Raw genomic sequence first — 26,621 nt, forward strand, 5'->3', positions numbered from 1 at the left:
TAACTTTTTTTTTTTTTTTTTAAGATTTTGTATTTATTTGAGAGAGCGAGAGAGACCATATGTGAGGTGGGAGACGCAGAGGCAGGAGGAGAAAATCTGAAGCAAACTCCACACTGAGCACTGAGCTGAACACGGGGCTGGATCCCACCACCACGAGATGATGACCTGAGCCAAAACCAAGAGCTGGATGCTTAACTTAACTGACTGAGCCACCCAGGTGCCCTGAGAGGTTAAGTAACTTGCTTAAAATCACACAGGCAGTAAATGGTGGATGGGTTTGAATCCGGTTTGTCTGGCTTCCTCCACAGGTTATGCCACTCTTTGCAGAGCCTGGAAGCAAAATGGCACAAATTCTTCAATCCTACAGACTTGGATTCATGTCCTAGATCCCCTACTACCATGCTGTGTGACTCTGGGCAAGTTACTTCAGCCTCTCTGCACCTCTAAAATTGCAAGAGCTCTCTTTTATAGAAGTTTCATTAGATATTATTTCTTATGCCTTACTGTTTCTTGTTGGGTTGTATGCCTATTCCTCAAATTTTCCTGGAATATGCTTATTGGCTTATACCTGCCAGGGCTCATCCCTGGGGCTGAGAGATGAATTTCCCCCAAACCAGTGTCTGTGGATCAGGGAAGGCACAGGGTATCCCAAAGCCAATGGCTGTTTCTAGGAGGGAAGTGGTGCTGGGCAACGAGAGAGCAAAATGTCCACCCCAGGCTCAGCTGCTTTAGGTCACTGACCTCTGTGACCATACTATTGCAAAAAAGGCCAACCTGGCTGAGTGGTACCTCCACAGGCTGCCTCTGGCCTCGCCTGTGTGAGGTGGACGGCTGTGCGCGGGCAGTTGCACACAGCATGTCTGGAATACCTATTCCAAAGGGTAATTCCCAGGGATAAAGCGTGTTTATACTTTTTTGGGGGAAAAATTCCATTTCTGTTGCCAATTAGTTCTGCTTGAGAACAGCTTTTCTCAACACCAACACATTGGCTGCCCAGCCTTGAGTTCTGTTGATTAGCTCCAAAGTGGGGAAAAAAGTAATTTCTTTCTTTCCTTCCTCCACCCCCAACCGTGAAACCCGGCTGTTCGTGATGAAAGGGGTCCTGTGGATCGTTTAGTTTTCCTTGTCATGACTCCAGGAAAGGCTATAAAAATAATCAGTGGGCCCCGCTGGCCGTAATTGACTGTAGAGAGAAGTTGGCTACCACAGCGTCTGAGTTATCAGAATCTGTTGCAGACGCAGGAGGTTTCAGTCAAGCTCCTCTGATTACACCTGCTCCCCCCGGGGCCAGTGAGGGCCGGGAAGTGCTGGAGGTTGTCTGTGAGCTTCTCTTCTTTCCCAGGTTCTGGGGAGTTCCTGGCGGAGGGACCCCGGGCCAGAGGGAGAAGCTGGGAGGCCTTGCTGCAGGGTGGTTCTGACATGCTCTGCCTGCATCAAGCCCCAGCTCCATCGTGTATAGCCATGAGCCTTGCACCAGGGACTTGACCTCTGGGTGCCTGTTTCCTCATTTTAAAGTGATGATAATGGTCCCTCCTCCTGGGACTGATGTAGGATCAAATGAGTTAATGCACGTGGGAGAGGTTCAAATCCTTCATAAATGTCAGCTTTTATTACTCAAATCCCTCCCGCTCTTCCCCCTTTGACACCTGAGTCGTATGTGGTTGTGCCAAAGTACCTCAACCTAGTCCCCTGCTGATGGATGTGAGGTTGGTTCCAATCTTTTGTGACAGCAAATAATGCTGTACTGAATAGCCTGTGGCTCTGTGTGCCCGGCCCTCTCCTAAGGTATGTGACCCCCATGATAACCTTGGCTCTGGACTTTCCTTCCTGGGGCCTGGAGAATGAGAGATGTGCGGGTGAAGGGCCAGCCCTGGCCTGGCATGCAGACAGGCCTGTGGGAAGGCGGGGTCAGGCCCTCCCAAGCCTGGCAGGACAGATTCCTCCCGTGTCCCTCAGGGGAGTAAGGCGCCAAGCGGTGAGTTTCAAAAGATTGGGGCTGGGGCCATTCTGCTCCCAGGTTCCTCGCAAATGCCCTGAGGTGGTCTGGAGAAAGGGATCTGTGCCATGCAGGTTCTGCCCATCCTCTGTCATGCTCTTCCTCCAAGAAACCTCCTGGGGATCTGGACTCCAACAACCTTGGCTGTCTCTGCACGTATTAAGCACCGATGGTATCTAGCACCCTTTCGGGAGCAAAATGTGCGGTGACTGAGAATCTTAGATGTGAAAGGCAGCTGGATTTGGTCCTAATTTCTTAATACGCCCATCCATGTAACCCCCTGCCCTTCTGTGTCCTCCTTTGTTTAGGAGAGATAATGATCCTAGGGATGGCAACAACTCAGGAAGGTCTTGGAGGTCGCAGTGATTGTTTACCTGCTTGTAACACTAAGGAGTGTCTGACACTATGTCAGCCATGGGAAATATAAGCCTGTGTTAGCAACGCCTTGGTTTGGGAGGCCCTGGGTCTCACCACACTGGGTTGTGGGTCCTTGCAGGCAGAATGTCTCATCTGGAAGCAGAGTACAAAGGGAATCTAAACTCACTGTGTGGCCTTGAGCAAGTTGGGCCTTGGCCCTCTGAACGGAGTTTTCTATCAAAAATGGGGTTCTGATGACATTACCTAACGGACGCGTCACGACGACTAAGAGGCAAAGCACACAATGCTCAGCAGTGCTAACAGTTGTAAACAGCCTTCCAGAAACCGGCACGGCATTGTGCACACTGCTGGTGCTTAGTGAATACAAATGAACTGAGCAACAGGGTCAAGTCTGCTTGTTATAAAGTGGGGTCTGGGAGAGGCATAGTTAGAGGGACTCATTTCTCATGTTGCTGACCCCGTCAGAACAAAGGGAAGAGCCCAATAGGACCGTACCTGCAGTTGTGACATGTTATTCTTAACTCTGTGAGCTGAAGGACCAGGCATCAGGCATCATCACCCCCATTTTACAAACCAGAATCCAGGCCCCAGAGAAAGGGGAGCTTCACCGGCTCCCCACGACATGCACACAGCAGTACTCACTTGTCCTGTCTCTCTGTGCAGTGGTCTTCACCCTGACCCTCAAAGTCTCACACAGGAAATGGACCTCGGGGGCAAGATACAGTGTCCCTCTGTGGCCGGAGCCCTTGTACATTTCTGACATTTTTGTGTCCTGGGACAAAGGGTGAACAAACTCACATGAACTGTTCTTGTTTCCTGGTGGAAAAATACTCCTGACCCGGGGTAGGGGATCTTTGCTATCGCACTGTGCTGTGATGTGTGGTTCTGCCTGTATTCTGCCCCTCTCTGCCCTACCCTAACGATTTAGCGGCAGCGATTATAGCAAATCTAGATCGTGCAAATCCAGGGATAGCCTTAGGAACTGTTTGTGGGTACTGAACGGGCCAGGGGGCTTCCTGCATCACAGCTGCTGGCCTTGGGTGCCAGTCATGGATGCTGTTGGACTTGCCCTCAGTAGGTGAACAAATGAATCAGCAGATATTCGCTGCCTTCACATAACCTTTTTCCTCCTATAAGGACACCAGTCATTGGATTTAGGGCCACCCCAACCCCGTGTGACCTCATCTTAACCAGTTATGTCAGTAAAGACTATTTCCAAATAAGGTCACATTCCAAGTCTCTGGGTAGGCTTGGATTTTTCAGGGGCCACCATACCTACTAAACAGTAGCTATCACTAATGTGCCGCTCACTGCAGTCTGTGCAGCACAGCTGATGTGCTGGGCACTTTTCTGTGCTCCTTTCATTCCCTCCCCCCTTAGCCCTCTCTACAACCTCATGAAATGAGTTCTAGGATCATCTCTGTTTGAGGCCAGAGAGGTGAACTGACTTGCTCGAGGTCACACAGCTGGTAAATAGCAAAGCTGGGAGGAAACCTCTCCTCTCTGACTCTACAGCTGGCAGGGTTCTGAGACCCTCCAATCCCATTCCAAGGGCTTGGAGTCATTGTACTTTCTCTCCCAGAATCCCAGCCATGCGAACTATTCTGTCTCCTGGCCCACACCTCTCTCCACTCTCTCCAGACACATCTTCCCCAAAGAGGCTATAAAAAGGCGGGGGCGAGTGGGGTTGGATCTTGTCTTCACAAGGGCAAACATGATGTTGTGTTGTCTGGGATCACTGGTGCCCAGCTCTCCTGTGGGTGGGAAGCACGTGACCCTCACATATGTAAGAGCATGCCAGACGCATATATTTCATCTTTGACAGCTGGTACCATTTTAGGAGCCTTGACTAGGGCTTACAAATTGAAAAATGGTCCATTAACATGTAATTTCTTTGTCATCAAGACATTGCTGTTGAATGCTTACAAAGGGATTCACTTGGTCGGGTCCACAAACCCCGACTTCTTGGCCCAGGCCTGGCAAAGGCCTTTGCAGGCAGGATGAAGCTGTTTCTCTGACAGCAGAGAGCAGGGGCCTGGTGGGGCCGGAACAGGGCCTGACAGAGACAAATGAGTATGTTGCCAGATGATGTATGGCAGTTTACCTTTTAACACGCCTGTGTCGCGGCCATGGAAAGAACTTGCTTCGGCTAATGGGAGATGTATGCAATCAGGAGTCTCTCAAAGCCACAAGCTCAGAGACATGAGGAAGGATTGTACTGGGGCTTTGGGGCCAGGAAATAGCTGCTCTGTCAGCACAGCGAGGCTGGAGCCTTTTCCTAGCCAGTAAGCAAGTTGGAAGCCCCTGGGCAGATCAGGGGCTCCCCAAGAACAAGCCGGCCTGCAGAACTTTGCCCCCTGGGAGGGGGGGGGTGTTAGGAGTTGGGAGAGTGGCTAGCCAAGTGTGTAGGAGCCAGCCACACCACAGAGAGCACTGCCCCAAAGCCAGACTGCCTGGGTTCAAATCCTGCCTCCCCCACAGACTAGCCAGGCCTTAGACAGCCCCTCTGTAAAACAGGGATTATAACAGAACCTACCTTGGGGGCTTCTGGGGATTTCCTGAGCTAATGGCACAGAAAGAGTTCTCATGAACGTTATGATGATACGGCGTAGCACTGATGGGGTACAGAGAAGAGCCAAAGTCAGGACAAGAGAGAACTTGTGCTGTGCCTTCTGGCTGTGGGTCTAGCGGCAGCTCCTAACTGGCTGCACGCACACCATGCAGGAGCCTCCTCCCAGTCCCTGCCCCTCAGGGCAATTGGGAGACCAGTGCCAATGTTGGCTGTCACCCTGCTTGGCCAGAATCCAAAAAGTGGGATTAGCTTGATTGGGGAGGATCCATGAGGAGGGCTGGGGTTACCACAAGCCACTACCTCCCTTACAGGTGGGCTGCCCAGGGGCTGGCAACCACTCTGCATGCCTGTGGACATCAAAGGTCTGATTCACATCCTCAGCTCAGAAGCAAAAGCAGGACAGACAAGGGCTGTGTGGTCCCCATGGCCCTTCTGCCTAAGTGGCTCCAGCCCCAAATGAGATGACGGGGTAGATGCATTGGTGTGCATCTCTGGGCCCTCAAAACTGGGGTGGTAGTTCAGAGGTGGGCAGCACAGCGGGTCCAGCTCAGGTTTGGGGATCACACAGACATAGGGCAGGGAGGGCTGGACGTGCATCCAAGCCAAAAATCTGTTCTGACTTGGAATCAGGCATCGTTACATGTGAAGGCTGAAGCCTGACCCCTCCGCTCTATCCCTGTCTCCCCCAGGACTGACTGCTCGGGAGCTGTGGCCAGCTCATGGTACTCATGCCAGCTGGCTGTGGCTCTCCCACGAGGGTCAGTTTCTAGAGCTATCAGATGCTGTGGCTATTGGCTTGCTTGTCTCCATGGCACCAAGCCTGGCCAGCTTTTGGGCAACAGCGGCCCCGTGGGGAACGTATAATCCGTGAAGAAGGGATAGCAGAACCTAGCGTAGGGATGTCCGGGTGGAGAGCAGAGAGTGCCTTTGGGCACCCTGACCGTGCGCAGGTAGCTCTGAGCATTGGTCCTTTGTTTTAATTTTTAGGTAATCTCTACACCCAATATGGGGCTCGAATTTATGACCCCGGGATCAAGAGCTGCACGCTCCACTGACTGAGCCAGCCAGACGCCGCTGAGCACTGGTCCTTTAGAGCCTTAGGAGAAAGTCCAGGTGATGAGGTGAGGGTGGAGGTGGTGGTGGTGGTGGGGCTCCAGCTGGGCACCTGGCCTTGTGGCAGCTACCCAGTGAGGGCTCTTTACAGCTTCACCCTGCCCTGCCTCCGCCCTCCCGCACCCCCACCCCGGGAGGCGGGGGGTGGGGGGGGTGGGGGGGGTGGGGTGGGCTTCACTTCCTGATTCTCTAATCCTCCTGCTCCAGCCAGCTGTCCCATTCACATTCATTCATATGTCCCTTTTCTCGGGCCTGGTCCTCGCAATGACCCCGTGAGGTGGGGGTGCAGCTACTATGCGCCCCTTTTTTTGAGATCACGGAACACACACGAATGTGAAGCAGCTGAGCTGACAGAGGGGGCACAGAGCTGACGAGGGGGCTGGATTAGTCACCCAGCGCTGAGTAACACATGGCCCCATCGCTCAGCGCCTGAAAACAACACCTGTCCAAGATCTTACGGTTTCTGCAGGTCAGGGTGCAGGCGTGGTGGCCGGGCCCTCGGCGTCAGGCTGTCACAGGCGCGCCCAGGTGTCCGGGGGCGGAGGGGGCTCCGCTCGCCTCAAGGGGCAGGGGCAGGGGGGGCTTCTCCTCGGGGAGGGACGGGGGGCGTCCCGGGGCCCCCAGCACGGGGCCCTCTCCCTCGCGGCGGCTTGCCTTCTCAAAGCGATGCAGCCTGGACGGCGCATGCGTGCGCATGCGTGTGGACATACGTGTGGACGTGCACGCGCGGGCGGGGGGTGCACGTATGTGCGTGCGTGCGCGGTGCAGGCGTGTGTGCGCAGGCGCGTGGGCAGGCACCTGCGTGCGCAGGAGGGCAGGAGCCAGCGGCCAATGGCAGCGGTGGCGGCGCGTCCCTCTTGGCCCCTTGCGTGGCTTTCTCCCAGTGGGAGGCAGGCGGTGGGGCCCGCTCACGCTGAAGAGGAGCGCGAAGGCCCGGCGGGCGGCCCCCCTGTGTGCCCCCGGCCCCGGACACGGGCCACCTGTCGGCCGCCACTCAGCATCGAATGGCGCCCTCGCCTGCTGGGGGGGGCCGGGAGCCCCCGGGGAGCCCCCTCGCGCTTCGGGCAGGTGCGGTGCCGCCCCGGAAGCCGCACGCTGGTGGCGTTTTTACCCACCATCACGTGCCTCTGCAGCAAAAAGAAAGAAATGCCTTTTCATTGTTTCCTGTAACTGAGCTGGGATTGCTCACAAACCCAGGGCGACGAGGAGGAACACGAGATTTCGTCCGATCTGGCCAATTTAATCCGATCCAGTGCTGTAGGTCTTCAGGTAATGTTCAGTCTCAGATTTCCTTCTGCTCCATCCTCAACCCCCCCCTTCCCCCAGGTGGCGTGGGGTCCGGAGCCCCCCGGAGGCTCCCGGGTGGTGGGGAGGACGCGGGGCGTCCAGCCACGTCCATGGCCCGGGACCACTGCTGGCCTTTCTGGCGCTGGCGGCTGGAGGAACACGTGCTCTGGGCCCGGAGCCCTGCCTGGCTGACTTGTCTGTCTCTTCCTTGGCTCAGAGCCCTCAACTCCGCTGCGTCTGGCCCCCGCTGGGGCTGTCCACCATCTTCACACAGTGTCCCCTAGGAAAAGGGATGTCCCTTAGGTGGAAGACCCTGTGGAGCCCGGAAAAGTGCAACACCGGGCAAGGCTTCCTTCCTTCCATCCAACCTGGGGCATTTGCATGGTCACCCCAACTTAAACTGGTGAGCAGTGATCTCAATCCAGCTTCCTCCTTGAGCCTCCAGAGGGTCAGTGCAAATCCCTGCCTTGTAGCTGGCTCTTGTACTAAACAAACGAATGAAATAAATAAATAACAAAGTAGAAGTAGCTGATACTTAGAAAACACCTGAATCTACACTAAACATCTCACGCACTAACTCGTTCAACACTCGTAGCAACTCTGTGAGGAAGTACTGAGTCCCATTTTACAGATGAGGAGACTGAGGCACAGAGACGTGACATAACTGGCTCCCAGTCACAGAACTCTTAAGTGGCAGAGCTGGGATTTGAACCCAGGTAGCTCTTGGGTCCCTACTTTGCACCAGCACCCTCTTGTATGCCCCTTTGCTTTCTGGGCTGGAGCCAAGAGAGGGATAGAGGGATGTCCTCTCTTCTATGCATGTGGTCCTTCTGCCAAAGATAGCAGGCCTGGGGGCATGGGTGAAGGGAGACCTATTTTCTTGACAGTGTGGGAAAGTGCTATGCCTTTGCTATGTTTGTTGGCACCTAAAGGACTTTTATTTTTTATTTATTTATTTTTTTGAAGATTTTATTTATCTATTCTTGAGAGACACACACACACAGAGAGAGAGAGAGAGAGAGAGAGAGAGAAGCAGAGACACAGGCAGAGGGAGAAGCAGGCTCCATGCAGGGAGCCCGAAGGCAGGACTCGATCTCAGTACCCTGGGATCACGCCCTGGGCCGAAGGCAGAGCTAAACCGCGGGCTGCCCCCTAAAGGACTTTTAAAAAATGTTTTCTCACAGTGGTGACTTTTAAGTCCGCTGTCTTGTGGCAAAATCTGCTTTGACTACGAGGAACTGAACATCGCCACCATCCTGCCTTTCGTTCCTCTGTGTGAATGCACGTCTTCCCCAGGCAGATGGATATCTGAGGACCAAGGGGAAGGACTGTTTACCTAAAGAGGCAAAGGGGAAAGCACAGTCGTGTTTTTTAAACCATTACTTGTTACAGAAATGATCGCACACTTAGAGTTGTGGTGAATGTGCTGAAGGAGAAACATTCAGAGCAGTGAGTGTATAACAGTGGTCTCAGTCTGTTCAGGTGCTGTGACAAAGCGCCATGGCGTCGGGAGGCTGAGAGCCTCTGTCACTGCCCAGTCCCTGTCTGCAGACTCTGGGACCTGGGTAGAGGGTCAGCCTCAGACTGCCCTCCCTGGGGAAGAAAAATCAATCCCTCCCCTCTGAAAGGATAAAGCAGACAGATCTTCAGAGGGTGGCCAGGCATGCTGACAAGGGACGGTCTCCAACTAGGGCGGCTGAGAGCGAGGGTCATGACCTCTATGGCTGAATGATGCAGAAATCCCGAGGTTGCTTGCTCTCAATCTCTCTCTTCTCTATCCTCTTTCCTTCCTGCCCTGGTCTAAGCCGATCTAAATGAGAAAACCACGAGTGCTAATACTATAACTACCATGGACTACGTCCGGCAAGCGTTAGAATATTGAATTCTCAGAACTGGCCCAACACAGTGGGTGGTATTATCATCCGCATTTTATAGAAAGTTGGGACTCAGAGAGGTGAAGCAACTTGTCCAGGATGACACAGCAAGAATTTGGCAGACTGGGTTTTGTCCCCAGGTCTATCCCACATCAAAGCCTTCCCTATGCTCCAGTTGCTGCTGGGCCTTTCAGGTTCCCGAATGGGGGTGGGAGGTGGGGGGCGGGGCAGAGGAGAATTTGCCCCAGAAAAAAACTTCAAGAGCCAGACTCCAGAAATGCTCAGAGCTGTTAGTTCCCTGTGGTGGTCCCTGCCTGCCCCTCATTGCAGAGGAGTCGGGCCAGGAAGCTGAGCTGTGTGGTGATATGTGAAAACTTACAGCAGAAGCCCATTCTGAAACGTTCTAGGACAGGCAGGAAAGGTTCCTCCCGGACAAGGTGGAGAGGTTCCAGTCCATTTAACTGTAGGAGACGGGGTGGGTGGGGCGGAGGGACGCTAATGTTGCTAGTTGATGGTTAATGTTCTCTCCCAAGGGTATTTATGATTGATGCCCACATTTTTAAACAAAATTCAGCCAAGCTAGATTCAGTACGTCAGGAAGCTAAGGAGAAAGCATTCATGAAAACTGCATTTTGAAAGGGATAAAAAGATATTCCAGACAACTCGCCCCCTTTTAGGTTCTACTTGTCAAAAGAGAGGCTATCTTACCACAGGGACCCCTCAGCAGGTGTCTCCCAGGTCTCTGCATTCTAGGCCTCTTGCCTTGGCTGGATCACACGGAAACAGAAACAAAGGCCCAAATGTTCTCACTGTCATACTAGCCAAACCCTTTTTTGGTCTTTAATTTGGGGCCTGTGAAGAAGAAAGAATCTGTGCATAGGACTCCATGAGTTATAAGTGGTGAAAGCCCAATTCATGCTGCTAAAGCAAAAAAGAAGAAGAAGAAGGAAAAAAAGAATGCTTTGGCTCCTACAACTCAAAAATTTAGAATTAGGTTTAGTGTCAGGTATGGCTGGATCCAGTCAGGTGGGAGGGAGTAGAGGATCATAGGGCTGATTTTCAGTGACCTGGCCTGGCGCAGATCCTCTTGGCTGAACCCGTCGTGGTGGCAAGAAGGATGTGGCGGTTTGAATGGGCCTTAACGGTGGGCAGTGCAAAGTGGTAAGGGAGTGTTCACCATGAGAAGCCCGTGGCGCTATTAGAATAAAGGTCAAACCAACAGAGAGATCTTCTTAAGTTTTGTATGATCCTATGAGACCTTAGGACTCTGAGCCATTTCAAGCTTTGAGGAACCTTACAGAGCACCTGGGTTGGGGTGGCAACTATGTGACGCCAAATATACCATCCTTCCCACCCTTCAGTTTGTGGAAGACATGGCTAATCCACCTCAACGCCGTTTCCTAGTGAGCCCAAACACGGCCTCAGAATCTCAACGCCACGCCAGAAGCAACCTGTGTCCACCGTTGGTGTTAGAACATGAGCCAAGGTCTATCTGCAAGTTCTCTTCTCAGCCCACGGAGATAAGAAAACAGAAGCTCTGAGGTTTGGTTCCCCAGTGGCGTGTAGGAACTCGGTGACCAGCCCTCCTGACTCGGGCAGCCGCCTTTCCTGTGGCATTCTCCTGCTTCTAGCACAGAGACGAGGTCTGTCCCTTAGTGGAGATTTCCACTGCAGACAGCTGCTGAACATGAAAAACAAACAGACGTGAGGTCAGAGGAAAGCCAGAGAGCTTAGCCGCTGACCTCTCTTGCTGAGCGCTGTCTGGAGCTGAGTGCGGCCCTGCGGGCAGCCGGGCAGGGTGAGGCGCGGGGAACCCACCAGTCAAACAGCAGGTCCATCCACAGACATCTCAGTGGGCTTTTGCATGGTCTACCTTAAATGTGGTAAAACTGGGAAACATGCCCTCCTAGGCTCACATTCTCAAATGGGGGTGATGCTGAAGGTACCCCTTTTGGGGTTGGGTGCAGGGTTGTCTTGGAGGGGAAGACAAAGCCTGGCCAGCAGGCTAGGGAAGCCAGGAAGCAGGGAGAAAGCCCCAACAAGCTATCACTCACCCAACTCCGCTACATCCAATCGGAGGAGGAAGAGGTGCCCCAAACAACCTGATGATTTGACTGGAGGAAGGGAAGGGGTGTCCTGACCCCAAGGAGCCTTTTGCGACGTATATGATATATGGACCTAATAATTGTAGTGGGCTGACATGGGGGTGGCGGTGTGCCTCTCACAAAGCCACGAGCTTTGCACATGTTATCTTAATTCAGATTCACAGGACAGTTATTCCCCAGGAACAGATAGGACCAGAGGCCATGGCCACACTTGAGTAAGGGTGGAGCTGGGCTCAAGGCCAGGTCCGCCTGACCCCAGTTCTGACTGAGCTGCCTCCATGGGCTGGTGGCTATCGTGAAAAGGAACAGAACAGAGTGTGTGAGTCATTTGAGAACCTTTCTGTAGATCGTTCCCAACAGCAGCTTCATGCAAGGTGCTGGGTGGGAACAGAGAGGCAGGTGGGGTTCCTGCCCTCTGCTCATTCCCAGAAACGATGGGGTGTGCACTTGGGAAATTGTCACCGTGGAGCCTGAGTAGCATAAATGAATGTCGTGACTGTCACGACTCCCTCTGTTGAGCTCATGGCCCAAGACAGGTGCAGTCGACAGTCTGCAAACTTCTGGGCTAAGACAAGCCCCCAGCCCAATGTACAGGTGAAAACTGAACCTCAAAAAGGATTGAATGCCCCCCCACCCCGAGGCACAGCCAGTGAAGAGGTGGGTGAGAACTCCAGTCAATACCGGGTCTCGGTGTAGCTGAGTACTCTGGGGATCCATGAAAACCAGTAGGAACCTCCTGGTGGAAGTGATGGGGCGTCTGAGAGGAGGATCCTGGGTGGACCCTGGAAGGGGAACCACCCACGGGTGCTGGGCCTCGATGCATACAGCAGTTCCCCCAGGACCGGGGCAACACCTACGACGTCCACCACGTGGGCTTAAACTGAGGCCTGGTGACTCCCTGGCCCTTGAGAAGCACCCGATTTCACAGATGTGGCCAATGATCATTGCTTCTTTCCTTTTGGAAATTTAATTTCTCTGGCTCTTCCCTTCTTCGGGGGGGGGGGGGTCTGGTCCTCATCAAGGCAGCCCTGTCTGATGACAAAAGCAGATGGTCCCAGGTGGGCTGGACACACCCACGCCTCCGGTGGGTGGGACAGAGGCCGGAGGGAGAGTCGAGTCTGTGGCTGATCCTTTTCCTCATAGCCGTCAGGCTCTGTCTGAGGGAGGCTCTGGAGGGGCCGCTGATGGCAGAACCAGCTGGAGGGGAAATGTGAGGGCAGATGTGGCCACTACTGAAGCCTGAGTTGCTGGAGCTTCGCTGCGGTGACTCGGAAATGGTGCCACCCTCCGAGCCATGGGACGCCTGACCAGGCCCAGTGCGGGCACTCACTGCTAGGCCCCTCGGCCTCGATGAGCCTCAGCTTGTCTCCGGCAGCGCCTTTAGCCCTGGTTGCTCCCTATCCCCTGAATGCCGCTTGTCCCCAGGGCTGGCTAACCCCCTGTGGCCAACAGCTGTGCTGCAGAGGCCCACGGGAAACGGAAGACCTAGGTCTGCCCCAGCCCCAGCCTGCCCCTTCTCTCCCAGGCTCCGGACCTGCCCTCAGCCTCAGGAGTTCCTGGCTTCACCCTTTGTCCAGGACCTTCAGAAAGATTCTGGTAACAGTAGTTCTGAGGCTGAGAAGGGGTCGTCGTGAGGACAGCATGTCCCTGCAGCAAAGTTCTAACCTTCTCGCTCCTCCTCCCAGGGCTTCAGACCAGAGAAGGGGAACTTGCGTCACTTGGGATGCGCGGGGACACTGCTTTGAATCCTAAACTCTGCCAAAGTGCTTCTGCCTGCTTTGGTGTGGTCTGTTGGGTTCTCTGTCGCACATCTAACTCTTGACGGTTTCAGGTAAAAATGGGACATGTTAGGAGGTTATAGAGATGTTCCTTTTGGTCATAAAAAAATAAAAAAAAAAAACAGAAAACCTAACAAAAGTAATTTGAAGAAAGATTTTTTTGGCTCATGTAATGGAAAAGTCAGTGGTAGGGTGGGTTTCAGATAAAGTTTGATCCAGCCACTCAGTGCTTTCACTGGGATCCAGAGTGCCATAGCACCTACCCCTTTTCTACATACATCTGTGTGCTTATGCCCCTGGAATGGCCACCCCAACCCCAAATATCCAGTCTTTCAGCTCAAGTATCTGTTCCAACTGGAACGCTCTTCCATTGTCTCTTGGTTCATATTCCTGTGGGAGGGAATCTGATGTCCAGATTCATCCTTTTGAGTCAAGCACCAGAAGTCTTGTTTCTGGCCAGTGAGTGAATGTTCTCTCCAGGGTCTAGTGTCCAACATTTGTTCAGATATCGGCGGCCAGACCACAAGGATCACATGTCTGTTCCACCTCAATAGATGCAGGGTATCTGACAAGGGGTCATGGACAGGCAGCCCGAAACCTCCCAGAGAAGTGGGGACAACCCTTGCAAATTCCTCCCTGTACTGGAGGCTATCCGAAGAGTGTTATTTTGTTCTTAATTAATAACTTCAGGAAAACTTTAAGTTTGGTTCTGGTTAGCATTTTTTTGCCTCGCTATTTCCTGAGACTCCGTTTCTGATTCATTCAGGAGGAGACATTGTTACTCAGGCTCTGCTGTGTGTCTCCACTCTTTAGCGAGTCCGGGTTACTCTCCGAGGGCAGCTGACAGGCGGCAAGGTGGCTTCTCCAAACAAATCTGCATGATTTTATTTTCATACCAGGAAAGAGGTTTGATCTTCAAAACAATGCACTCACGTCATCGATTAAGCTGGAAGAACTTGTTTGGCCAAATTTAGCACCCACAAGAAGGTCAGAGAACAAATTTAGAACTGAACTCTGAGGGATCCCTGGGTGGCGCAGCGGTTTGGCGCCTGCCTTTGGCCCAGGGCGCGATCCTGGAGACCCAGGATCGAATCCCACATCGGGCTCCTGGTGCATGGAGCCTGCTTCTCCCTCTGCCTATGTCTCTGCCTCTCTCTCTCTCTCTGTGTGTGTAACTATCATAAATAAATAAAAATTATTAAAAAAAAAAAAAAAGAACTGAACTCTGAACCTTGAGGGCTAGTCTGGTGCTGCTAACTCTGCCTGCCATGTTGCCTTGGGTTGGTTTCCTTCTGACTCCACAGAATTCTTACAGCACAACGTGGGCTTGGAGAGTAAGCCCTGGCACCTAGGCCTGTCTCTACTGCTTCTAAGCCGGGTGACTCTGGGAATGCGTTTGACCTCTCTGAGCCTTTGTTTCATTATCTTTTAAAGAATGGAGGTGTGGGGGGCGGTGGTTAATAAAAACATCTACCTTAAGTAGATTGACCAAAGCTTTTTTGTTCTGGTAAAATATACATAACGTAAAATTCACCACATTATGTGTTTTTAAGTGTATGGTTCTGTGGCATTCGGCACATTCACGTTGCTGTGCAACCATCACCACCATCCACCTCCAGAACTTTGTCATTTCCCCCAACGGAAACTCTGTCCCCATTTACCACTAACTCCTCAATCCCCCTCCCTGGCTCCCACCTTTCTACTTTCTTTCTTTTTTTAAGATTGATTGATTGATTGATTGATTGATTATAAGAGAGAGAGAGGGCGCGTGTACTTGTGCACACATGCGTGCGAGCAGGGGAAGGGGCAGAGGGAGAGGGAGAGAGAGAATCTCAAACACGCTCCCTGCTCAGCGCTGAACCTGACAAGAGGCTTGATCTCATGACCCTGAGATCACAACTTGAGCCGAAACCAAGAGTCAGACACCTAACTGACTGAACCACCCAGGCGCCCCCCCATCCCCCACCACCGCCATCCTATTTTCTGTCTCTATGACTTTGACTGCTCTAGGGACCCCATACAGGAGGAATCATACAGCATGTGTCCTTTTATGACGGGCCTATTTCACTTTGCATTATGGCCTCAAGGTTTATTCATGTTGTAGCCTGTATCAGAACTCCCTTTTTAAGGCAGAACAGTATTCCATTGTGCAGATAGACCACATTTTGTTTATCTGTTCATCTGTTGATGGACACTTGGGTTGCTCCACCTTTGGGCTATTGTGAGTAATGCTGCTGTGAACATGGGTGTATAAATATCTGTTCAAGTCTGGGTATAAACCAGAAGTGAGATGAAAATATTTTATGGAGACCCTTAGCCCGTGCTTGGCATACAGTAAACATTCAACAGTTAGCTAATAAAACCAGTGTTAGGAAAATAGTGGGTGAAAAAAATTTTTTAATGCAAATTAAAGAATGGGATGACAAATTAGCAATGACTAAAAAGTAACATTTGTCAGTGCAGTTGGGGTATAGTGAGATGTGTAATAATGTACAAATTCCTCCTATAAAATAGGTACCGTTTATGGATCATTTACTATATGCCAGAAACTCTGCTAAGCTCTGTATCTATTCTCGCTCACTTATTCCTCCTAACAACTTAAAGGTCTATTATTACTCCATCTTAGAAAGAGAAAACAGAGGCCCCATGGCTCTCCAGGTTGCATAGCCAGCAAGTGGCAGACCTGGGATTCAAATCCAGGCCCTCAGCTCTAAGAGTAGAAAAGCAATGGGAAATATTGCACTAAAGGCTGATTCTGGCACCTCGGAAGGATGGGAATACCTATTCTCCTCCTTGAATTGGTCTGTATTTTTTCTCTAAGCCAGAAAAAAAAAAGAGCATGTTCGATTTAAAAAGAAAGAAAAAAGCAGTTGCTTCTTGCAAGCAGGCATCTTTGATGATAAAACATGCATGTCTTGTGTCTCATGCCACGAACTCAGTTTGCATCCATTTTTTTTCCAGTTGAAGAAGAGCAGAGTGTCCTGGCTGTGTCTTTTGGCTGATTGCTTAATGATCATGGACACACACACACACACACACACACACGCAGGGCCCAACACAGGAGGGGAGACAAAGCCAGCAGTAGCCAAAACTCTGCTAGATCGATGTGGACGGTTACAGGCACAGCTTTCCAAAAAAGCAGAGCTCAGTGAAATAAATATTTTTCCTGTGAGAAGAGGCTTAAGTCGGCGATCTTAACAACCCTCCAATTCATTCCAGACCCGCTCAGAGTGGCTGGCGTCAGGGCGCCCATCTTGATGTACTTAGGATCATTTAGTGACTGCAGCGGGCCTGCGTGTCTGGCTGGCTTCTCCCACGCGGCAGTGCGCCAGGGGTGCTGGCCAGGGCGGGCAAGAAGGAGTTTGTCTCTGGAGGATGCTCTCCCCACGCCTCCTGAGCTCCCACAATTTCTGAGGGTCCCTAACTTGGTTATCCTGGGAAACCAGCTCTATTTGCTCTCGACTGGAGGCCTGAGAATTCAGCCCCTTTTCTTGGCAAAGGCTCCGTTCTTTCGGTCCTGGAGACAGTCTGCAGGAAGAATTTAGTATCAGAGTCTTCGGAAACATAGACACATGGAGAAGCCTGGGTTATCTCAAAAAAACAAAAACAAAACTGGGAGCTTCACTACCCAGGCAAAACTTCATTCATTCACTCAGTTGCACACTCAACAATCGTTTGTAGGGCTGCCTCCCAAGGGTTAAGTTTTGGTACGAAGCTAGCGTAAGACAGTATGAAGTCTCTGGAGGCACGGAACCCATTGTCATCTCTGCAGCCATTCATTCATTCAGTAGGTATTTACCCTGGGGAGAGCTGGTCTGTTAGGGGAATGGAATGCCTTCTAGCTGGGGGAACAGAAGACAAGATGTAGTGAATAGGATGTAAAAGCTAAAAAGAAAGATAAAACAGAGACGGGGAATTGGGAAAATGGTGGGGGGCAGGGCTGGTGCCTCTTGGATGGGGGGCCAGGAAAAGCCTCATAAGGAGGTGATATTTTAGTCACAGGCTGCAGGAGAGGAGGGAGGACGATTCAGGAGGGGCAGGTGTTAATAACAATGACTCACGGATCACGTAAGTCCTCTTTCAATGACCTCTCAGTCCCGATTATGCCAAGGAGAAAGTCTTTGTTGTTGTTAGCATGGTCTTTAATGCCTCGCTAAGAGTACTAATCTCCCCCACCTCGAAAGAACAGGCTTCGCAGGCAACGTGCCTACCTGCACTTGGACATGGCTGTGCGTTCAGTGCGATTATCTCCCAGTTGCTTACATTCTTACTGATGGAGAATGATGCTGGCTTTTCGTTTACAGTAGTGATAACATTGTCCTTCCAAAATATGCTTATTTGGGGGGCACCAGGGTGGAGATGCTGGTTAAGCATCTGCTTTCAGCTCGAGTCATGATCCCACGATCCTGGGATCGAGCCCCACGTTGGGCTCCCAACTCAGCACGGGGCCCACTTCTCCTCCCTCTGCCTGCCGCCCCTCCTGCTTGTGCTCTCTCTCCCTGTCAAATAAATAAATTAAAACTTTAAAAGTATATGTATGCTTATTTTTTTGATAAGCGAGTTGATTTACAGAAAAGCATTCAGTAACTTGTAACACAGGTGGTACTCCAGTGCGGGGACATGGGGAAGTCGGGAAGGCGATACATGCATGAAGTTTGGGATGCGCTTCACACAAGAAAATAAGACATGATCCTCCTCATGTTGCTCAGAGCCTGGCTCAAGAAAAGAAACCTTTTGGGTGGGGGATCCCGGGGTGGCGCAGCGGTTTAGCGCCTGCCTTTGGCCCAGGGCGCGATCCTGGAGACCCAGCATCGAATCCCACGTCGGGCTCCTGGTGCATGGAGCCTGCTTCTCCCTCTGCCTGTGTCTCTGCCTCTCTCTCTCTCTGTGTGACTATCATAAATAAATAAAAATTTTTTTAAAAATTAAAAAAAAAAGAAACCTTTTGGGTGGGACTCAGCCTGCCACCAGTGACTCCCTTTAGGGGCCTCTGGAAGAGGATGGTGCTCCCCGTCGCTAGGGTGGATCGGGGCAGGGGGCCCAGGAGAGGGGCTGCTGGGGACACAGCTGAAGGCAAGGGCAAGCCTGCACCTGCCCATGAAGGACATGCAGGGTGTTATAGGGAACAGCGGGAACATCAGGCGGCATGTGAATAATAAGGGAGCAGAGTCGCTGGACGAGGGAGCCTTGGGAAACCACCCCAAATTTATGCTAGTCCAGTGACTAATCCTAACACAAGTTCTTTTTTTTTTAATATTTTATTTATTCATGAGAGACAGAGAGAGAGAGAGAGGCAGAGACACAGGCAGAGGGAGAAGCAGGCTCCATGCAGGGAGCCTGATGTGGGACTCAATCCCGGGACCCCAGGATCATGCCCTGAGCTGAAGGCGGCGCTAAACTGCTGAGCCACCCAGGAATCCCCCCTAACACAAGTTCTAAAGCTTCCCTTCGTTGGGGCACTGCTTTCTCGTATCTTCTCATGTAACCTCAGCAGAGCTGCGAGGTAGCACTGTTGTTATGGTCCCATTCTACAGATGGGGACATTCGGGGCTCAGGCCAAGTCACCTGGCAAGGTCATGCAGCCTGCAAGAAGCCATCAAGACTTTTATCAACCTATTTTTTAAAATGCAGATATAACCAATATGCCATAAAATTCACATTTTTATTTTTTAAATTATTTTTAAAGATTCTATTTATTTACTTAGAACATGAGCAGCGGGGAGGGGCAGAGGGAGAGGGAGAAGCAGATACCCCACAGAGCAGGGAGCCCCATACAGTTCTGGGATCACAACCTGAGCCGAAGGCAGATGTTTAACCGACCGAGCCACTCAGGGCCCCCTAAAATTCGCACTTTTAAAGTGTACAGTTAAGCCTATTCACAAAGTTGTGCAACCATCACTACCATCTAATTCCAGAACATACATACATACATATATATAAATAAATAAATAAATAAATAAATCCAGAACACTTCTGCTGCTCCCCCCACCCCACAAAACCCTGTCACCTGCCCCCCAATCCTTCTCTGCTCCCAGCTTCTGGCAGCCACTAATCTATGTTCTGTCTCTATGGATTTGCCTATTCTGGACATTCCATAGAAATGGAATCATATAATACATGGCCTTCTGTGTCTGGCTTCTTTCACTCAGCATCATGTTTTCAAGATTCATCTATAGTGCGACATAGATGACTGCTTCATTTCCTTACATGACTGACTAATATCCCGTCATATGGATACACCACGTTTCATTATCCCCTTGTCGGCTGATGAACGTTTGGGTAGTTTTAGCTTCTTGGCCGTGGAGAGTAATGCTGCTATGAGCACTTGCGTGCAGGTCTTGTGTGGACAGATGTTTTCATTTCTCCCTGGTGTACGTCGAGGAGTGGAATTGCCCAGCCAACTTGTAACTCTGTGCTCCACACTAGAGGGATGGCCAAACTGTCTTCCAAGGTGGCCTGCACGTCCTACATCCTCACCGGCGGTGGCTGAGGCTCCAATCTCTCCACATCCTCGCTGGTGCTTGTTGTCTGTGGCTCAGGTCATGGTCATCCAAGTGGGGGTGAAAGGGCATCTTGTTGTGGATTTGATTTGCTGGGAAAGCAGTCTAGTGGCATTTAATTAGAAATGTATGGTCTCCACTGCCTGGCATTGCCAAACCGGGGTCCAAGGGAACAGAGAGGCGGGAGGACTGATTTAGTCTGGGTGTGTGGGTGGGTGGCCCAGGCTTGGGACTGCGCTGAGGTTGGGGGAGAACCACAGGAGCAGTCGGTGGGGCTGTGGGACTCAGAGTCTGGGAGAGTTTGGGGGTGCAGTGGGGTTGGCGAGGGCACCTGACAGCAATAGAACTGGGAGACTGGACTTCCCCCACCCCCATCCTCTCTGGGTCCAGGGTCAGCCTCTTCCAAAGATAAGGCATTGGCCTCGGGCTTCCCTTGGACAGAATGAGACTGAGGCTGAGCCGCAGAATTCCTCCTCAGAAAAGCCAGTGCAAAGGGGATCTTGAGGAGGGAACGACACTACGGCTCTCTGTATCCGCCAAGGATATTGTGCAGCATCACCTATTGTGTGTCCAAAGTTGTGGCTTTCAGGGTCCTGATTCCCCAAGGGCCCTGTAACTCCCAGGACACTGGGTCAAGGCTCATTCCCATGTCCTGTGTGGCTCTGAAGACCACAGGTGCACTATTGTTAGCTATCAGCTGGTTTGTAATCGTGAACACGTCCCACAGATCGTGTTTCTTGAGCATTTACTACGTGCTCTTATGACATACCGTGCTCCAATGCTTGATGCACATTTAATTTCCATCCCCGTTTTACAGATGAGGGAACAGGTTCTGGGAGGTGAGGGAGGTAGTGCAGCCAACATCACACAGCCCGTGAGCTGTACGGTCAGGATCTGAACCTCGTCTCCCACCACTGGGCACCCTGGGAGCTTTCCATTTTAAGGTTCCTTGACGGAGCATGTTGGTTTTCTCGTGCTGTGTAACAGATCGCCACAACCCAGCTGCTTAACACAATCCCCATTTATGAGCTCGCAGTTCTAGAGGGCAGAAGATGGTGTGGCTGTGGCCTCTGCCGAGGGCACTTACAAGGCTGGATTCAAAACATCATTCAGGCTGAGTTCTCGTCCAGAGGGTCTGGGGACAGATCCACTTTCAAGATCACTCTTGTGGGTGTCATTTGGTTCCATGTAGCTCTAGGACTGAGGTCTCTGCTTCCTTACTAGCTGCCAGCTAGGGCCCCTCTCAGCTCTTAGAGGCCTCGGTATTCCTTGCCACATGCCTCCCACCCCACTCCCACCCACCCCCATCTTCAAAGCCAGCAAGGGAGACTCTCCCTCACGCGGAATCCTTCTTCTACTTTAAAGCTCTTTTGACTGGAAGAATCAATCCTGTTTAAGGGCTCACCTGATAAGGCCAGGCCCATCCAAGATAGTCTCCCTTCTGCCTTAGAAGGTGACACAATCACTGGAGGCACATCCCATTATAGTCACAGGTTCCATCCACACTCAAAGAAGAAAGGACTCTGCAAGGTCAGAGGTCACTGGGCGTCATCTTCATTTTCCACCTGCCATGGAAGATCTTTGGTTCTAATAACAGTGATCACAATAGCTACAGTAATACTGGTGCCTCCTCTCATTTGGTAGAGCTTCGTGGTTTTCAGACTGACTCTACATCTGTAATCCCGTTGGAGCCCAGCAGCAATGCTGTGAGGTATGTGCTTCATCCCCATTTTGCCCATGAGAGAGAGGAGAACGCCTACCTAGCCCAGCGAGGGCTGAAGTCCTGACCCCCAGCCCAGGGCTCCTGGCGCCCACAGTACCCCTGCCTCCCATTAGGATCCTCAGACCTCATCACCATCCTTGGAAGGGGTGAAGCATTATTCCCAGCCAGCCCAGCCTTCAGGGAGTGCTTCCCTGTAAACTTGCCACACTGGGTCATCGAAACTCTGGCTTTTACAGGAATTGCCACTGGGCTGGGCGAACCTCACCTCATTTAGCAGGAAAAACCAATAAAGCCTGAAGGGTGCAGAATCAAAACAGCATGTGTGCAGGAAGGGCCCAGCTTGGCAGTGGCCCAGCCTCGCAGCGGGGGAGGCAGTTTGGCTGAGGCTGTGATGCGCTGGCCAAAAGCGAGGGGCCCCGAGCTCCAGGGGGCAATGTGTCAGGTAGCCGTCACCATTGTCCTGTGTCAGTGGGCGCCAGGCATTCGGATGCCCCGAGTGTCAGCGCCCCATGCCTATATCTTCTAGATTTCCCATGGGGTACCTACCCCTCCTTTAATATTTAAACCAAGGCCTGAGACTCCAGTTAGAAACCCAGGACCATGGCCCCCACGATCTCTTCAAGGTTTTAACATTGCTTCTAGATAGCTCTGTGCTGACACGTTAATTTTTTTTTTTTTTAAATTCTCTGCTCTTCTAAAATTGCTGTCTTTTTTCTTTTTATCCCGTGCTGGATGCTGCTCCAATTCTTTCATTTTTCCTAAAGTATTGCTGACACAAGCCTACTGGGAGGTAGACTCTAGAGATATCTGCTGTGAGCCCATGTAAAATAATCTGGCTTATTGGAGCAGAGGGGGTCTCCCAGAAGGGAGGCCTGGAAATGTACCCAAACCAACAGCTCCAGAACCCAAGGTGGGCTCACGGCAGACATTCCCTTTGGGGCTCCACTGAGCCGGGATGAACGAGATCCAGCATGTTCTCTCTCCTGTCCTCCTGCCCCCAGGTTCCTTTTCCTGGTAGGCTGTGTCTGCTTAGCCTGGCATGGCTCTCATGCTTGTCCTTGCTGAGGGAGCTGTGGGGCTCCTGGGCCGGGCCCCGCAGACCTACAGCAGATGGGCAAAAAACTAAGTCCTCAAGGGGAAAACGGGGTGCCGTCAGGAAGAGAGAGAGAGTACAGAATTTGGGGTAATGGGCAACCGGTGGGGTATACTTGGAAGTAAATTTAAGAATCCCCATCCTAGGGGCACCTGGGTGGTTCAGTGGTTAAGCATCTGCCTTCGGCTCAGGTCATGATCTCAGGGTCCTGGATAGAATCTTGCTTCTCCCTCTCCCTCTCTCCCCCACACCTCTCATGCTTTCTCTATCTCAAATAAATAAACCCTTTAACAACAACAAAGAATCCCCATCCTAAAATTTCATTGCCTGGAGAATTTCCTGTGTTGTCCCCTCCCATCCCCCAAAGCCCTCCCCCTGTTCCAGTTGTCAATCATCAACGAGCACATTTTAGTGCTTTTGTATGGAACTAATGTCTTCTCTCCCGCCCACCTGCTAGTGCTTGGGGCCCACCTTGACACATTCATAAGCTGCTGAGTGAAACAAAATGTGTTCTACCTGTGATGGGCTGAATCGTGTCCCCCCAAAAGATCTCCTATCCCCTTGTACCTGTGACTGTGACCTTATTTGGAAATAGGGCCTTTGCAGATGTAATCAAATTAAGATGAGGTCACTAGGGTGGGTCCCAGTCCAGGGAGCAACACCTTGTGAAGGCAGAGACCACGGGGAGGAGGCCACGTGACCCCAGAGTCAGAGACTTGGAGAGGGGCGACTGCCAGCCCAGAGGCACGGAGGACTGTCAGCCACCCCCGGAAGCCAGGAGAGGCAAGGAGAGACCCTTTCCTAAAGCTTTTAGAGGGGATCTGGCCCTGCTGACACCTTGATGCTGGACTTCTAGCTTCTAGAAGTGTAAGACAAGACATTTCTGTTGCTTTCAGCCACCCGATGTATGGTATTTTGTTACAGCAGCCACAGAAAGCTGATACACTTCCTCAGGTCTCTAACACTGGGGGCACAAAGCAGTTAACAAAGCTATACATTATGGGTAAGTTTTTTTCAACAAAGAGAAAAAAGCCACCTTCTTGCGACTGTAAAGTGAGTCACGGAGGGTAATGTCAATGATCCCTATTTTACAGATGGAGAAATTGAGGCTCAGAAGATTAAGTGACTCATCTAAGTCATAGAGTTAGGAAGAGGCAAAGAAGTCTGGACTTGAACTTGTTTTTGGTGTTTTCTTTTCTTTCTTTCTTTTTTTTTTTTTTTTTTTTTTGACCTCAAGGCTTACACTCCTCACCTTCCCCGTGAATCTGCAGATGTGTAGCTCCCAGATCACTGCAGAGTCCCCATGTCCTAGTCCCCAGATGTCCCCTTCCTTATTACATGAGCTCGGAACTTGGTACTAGCCTCGTCCTTATGGGAACCACCTGTTCCAGCTACATCTTCCGTAACATGAGCCTCTGCAAAGTGAACCCTCTTTCCCTGGTGATTTTCATTACAAAATCAAAGATACATTCCCACCAAGCTCATCTCCCAGTAGGCCAAGTAAGAATGTTTGGCAAAGAAGGAATTAATTGATAAACAGCTTGTAGTACACAAACTCCGGAGTCTGCCTGGAGTGTTTTGCAACACTTTTTGGAAACTCCAGAATTGCAATTCCAGCACAAACTGTTTATTTCAGGCCGTTAAGCCACACACATATCCTGCATGCCTAGGAATCCACTGGCTTCGCTGTGAACATCCAGAACGGAGCCTCTGACTGCCTTCCATGCAGGCATTTGTAGTGGCTGCTAGAGCAGGGCTGCAATACCTGGGGAGACCAGTAGGGGGTATTCTTCCAAAAGGAAGTGGATTTCAGGCTGAAGAGTCTGGAAATTCAAGGCATTAGGTTCTAGGAAATAAAGCTGTTCCTTGGGGAGGAAATCCACTCTCCGTACAATGTGAGTTAACCATCTGGCAGAGGATCACTCAGTCCTGAGGATGGGGCAAGAAAAGTTGTGAAAAACTGACTTTTCCCGCCTCGTCCCCCATGCCCCCCCTCCCCTGCCCCCAGGATGGCACAGGAGCAGGGGTCAGGGTGCCCGGGACAGCCTCCGTCTCTGCAGTTGGCACCAGGAGGGAAAGGAAATGGCACATCATATGGTTGAAAGAAAAACCGAAACAGCAGCCTGGCTTGGTTTGTCTCTTGTAAACTGTTTACCTTGGGATGACCAGATGGCTCATCTCTGGGTGAACCCTTGACCATTTCCGGTGCTGTAAACAGCCTCCATCAGCAAACAAACCTCATCAACCGGCACACGTGCCAAGGCGGGAGTCCCAGGGCCTGCTGGCAGGGGACCTCGGGCGTTCCAGGAGGCTGACCCGGCACCACTGGGCCACGGATCCTCATCCAGACATGGGGGCCACGCTGGGCAACCCTGGGTTGTGGACAGGAAGGCTCTTGAGCACCTGCGGTGGGTGGGCCTGAAATATTAATACCCTCTGGGCTCCCCAGTTACAGCCCTAGCCCGTCACTGGCCCAGGGTCCTCCAGTCAGGTCCCTGTTCAGCCTGTCGCCTCACCTCTCACTACTCAAGCGCTCAAAATATGTCTGAATGCCTGTATTTCCCTCCCGCCCGCCCCCTACCCACTCCCATCCCGGCTGTGTGAGTGTGGAAAAACCACTTGTCCTCTCTGAGTCACAGCTCTTCAGCTGTAAACAGGGTGAGGGGGTGACCCCCTCTTCCTGCCTGCCTTACAGGCTGGGTGCAAATGGGTGGAAATAGGATGGATAGTGTGAAGACTCTGGGAGTCCGCCCCAGCCCCATCCCACCCACCCCCTGCCCTCACTAGGACAAGACCCAGTTGTGATTAATATTTTCAGGTCAGAAAGGGGCACAAGAGGAGCTCTTGTCTTTCTAGGCAGTGGATAGGGAGCTCTTGACCATCCCAGTCTGGGTTCCCTCCTGAGACACCCCTAGATAGGGCCTCTCTGCAGGCGGGTGCTTCTTCAGAGCCTTCCGGGGACAGTTCCAGGGGGTGAGATTTTAGTTCTAGGGGCATCCAGAAGCTGCAAGCCTGGGGAGGGGTGTCGGAAACCTGTTGGATGCTTTTAAAAGCTCATTCTGGTCTTCAGATTGGGGCAGAGGACCAGGTGGAAGCAGAGAGGCCAGTGAAGACCAGAGAGGTGATGGGGGCTTGACCCTGGGGGCAGGGGATTCAAAGGAGGGGACAGATTCAGGGTGTTTCTGAGCAGCAGAGCAGACTGAAATCTCTTGGCTGAGGCCCCCTACGGAAGAGGGAGATACTTTTGGGGACTTTACAGCCTGGACGGGAAGATGAAATTCTCACCCAGGGAGCTGGACTTCACTGGTCAGAGCAGAAACTTAATCTTAGAGGGGGCGAAAGCAGGTTCCAAACTCTTAAAACATAGGACAATTTTGGCAGATCTGGTCACATAAATACTTGAAGCTCCTGTTACACACACACACACGCACACGTCATTTAGGACAATTTATAAGGTGAGTAAGGGGCTGGGACTAAACTAGAAGTCACTGGGAAAAAGCTAGGTAGTTAGGACAAAAGAATATGAACTGGTTAGTCCCAGAAGAGGAGCTTCTAAAGATAATGAACCTACAGAAATACTGTCGAGCTCACGAGGACCCAGGGAACGGAGGGCGAACAAGCCCACTTGCCCACGCCCCATAGAACAGCACGGAGTGAGGTGGGCCGAGGAAGGGATCCAACCCTCCCAGAAGAGGTGAATCTAAGCAGCGCTCAGTGGGAGACCAGGGGCAGGGGTGGCTAGAAGGCTCAGTGACATCAGCAGATTCCAGAAACCTGGCAGCGAAGGCCTGTGGTAAAGAGGCTGACCTGGAAGCCAGGCTGCCTGGGTTTGAACTTCTCGATCCTAAGGCCAGAACAGGACAAAGTGCAACATTTTGGTGAGGGTCAAGAGTGTATTCAGGCCAAGCTAGGCTGGCACAGGGAGGGGAGGTTGAATGGGGGTGGGGGGGTAAGGCCAGATAGGTTTGCTCAATCAGAATAGGAAAGGTGTGGGTGGGGAAGGAGCTGGAGAGGGAGTCTGTGGGTGAGAGGTGGCACGGATTGTTCTGGAGGCAGACAGATTCAAGGGAGCGCCAGCAGAGGGCAAAGGGCAGGGCCCCTGCTGACTTTCTTGAGCTCCTGCACCTTGGCCTTTGCAGGACTCTTCCTCCCTAGTGTACGTTACGGCTGAATTGGTATAAGGATGGATAAATTATATAATA

General features: G+C 51.7%; 1 protein-coding gene and 1 long non-coding RNA gene across 4 annotated transcripts in view; one reads left to right on the forward strand and one right to left on the reverse strand.

Annotated features, from left to right (window-relative positions):
* The window catches only part of LOC129498670 (uncharacterized), a 40,690-nt gene extending 34,007 nt beyond the window's left edge, over positions 1-6,683 (reverse strand). Inside the window, exon 1 of the long non-coding RNA XR_008662172.1 lies at positions 6,518-6,683. This is a non-coding gene — a long non-coding RNA (uncharacterized LOC129498670). The remainder of the gene's footprint in view (positions 1-6,517) is intronic.
* Positions 1-26,621, forward strand: part of RIPOR3 (RIPOR family member 3) — a 73,786-nt gene that overhangs the window by 7,868 nt on the left and 39,297 nt on the right. The window contains exons 2-3 of one of the 3 annotated variants that reach the window (XM_055308151.1): positions 5,934-6,067; positions 7,257-7,328. The exons of the other annotated variants lie outside the window; for them this stretch is intronic. The gene's annotated coding sequence lies outside the window, so the exon portion shown is untranslated. The remainder of the gene's footprint in view (positions 1-5,933; positions 6,068-7,256; positions 7,329-26,621) is intronic. 3 annotated transcript variants of the gene reach the window in all.

Source organism: Nyctereutes procyonoides, unplaced genomic scaffold, assembly GCF_905146905.1.
Source record: "Nyctereutes procyonoides isolate TBG_1078 unplaced genomic scaffold, NYPRO_anot_genome, whole genome shotgun sequence".
In the NCBI taxonomy this organism is placed as follows: Eukaryota; Metazoa; Chordata; class Mammalia; order Carnivora; family Canidae; genus Nyctereutes; species Nyctereutes procyonoides.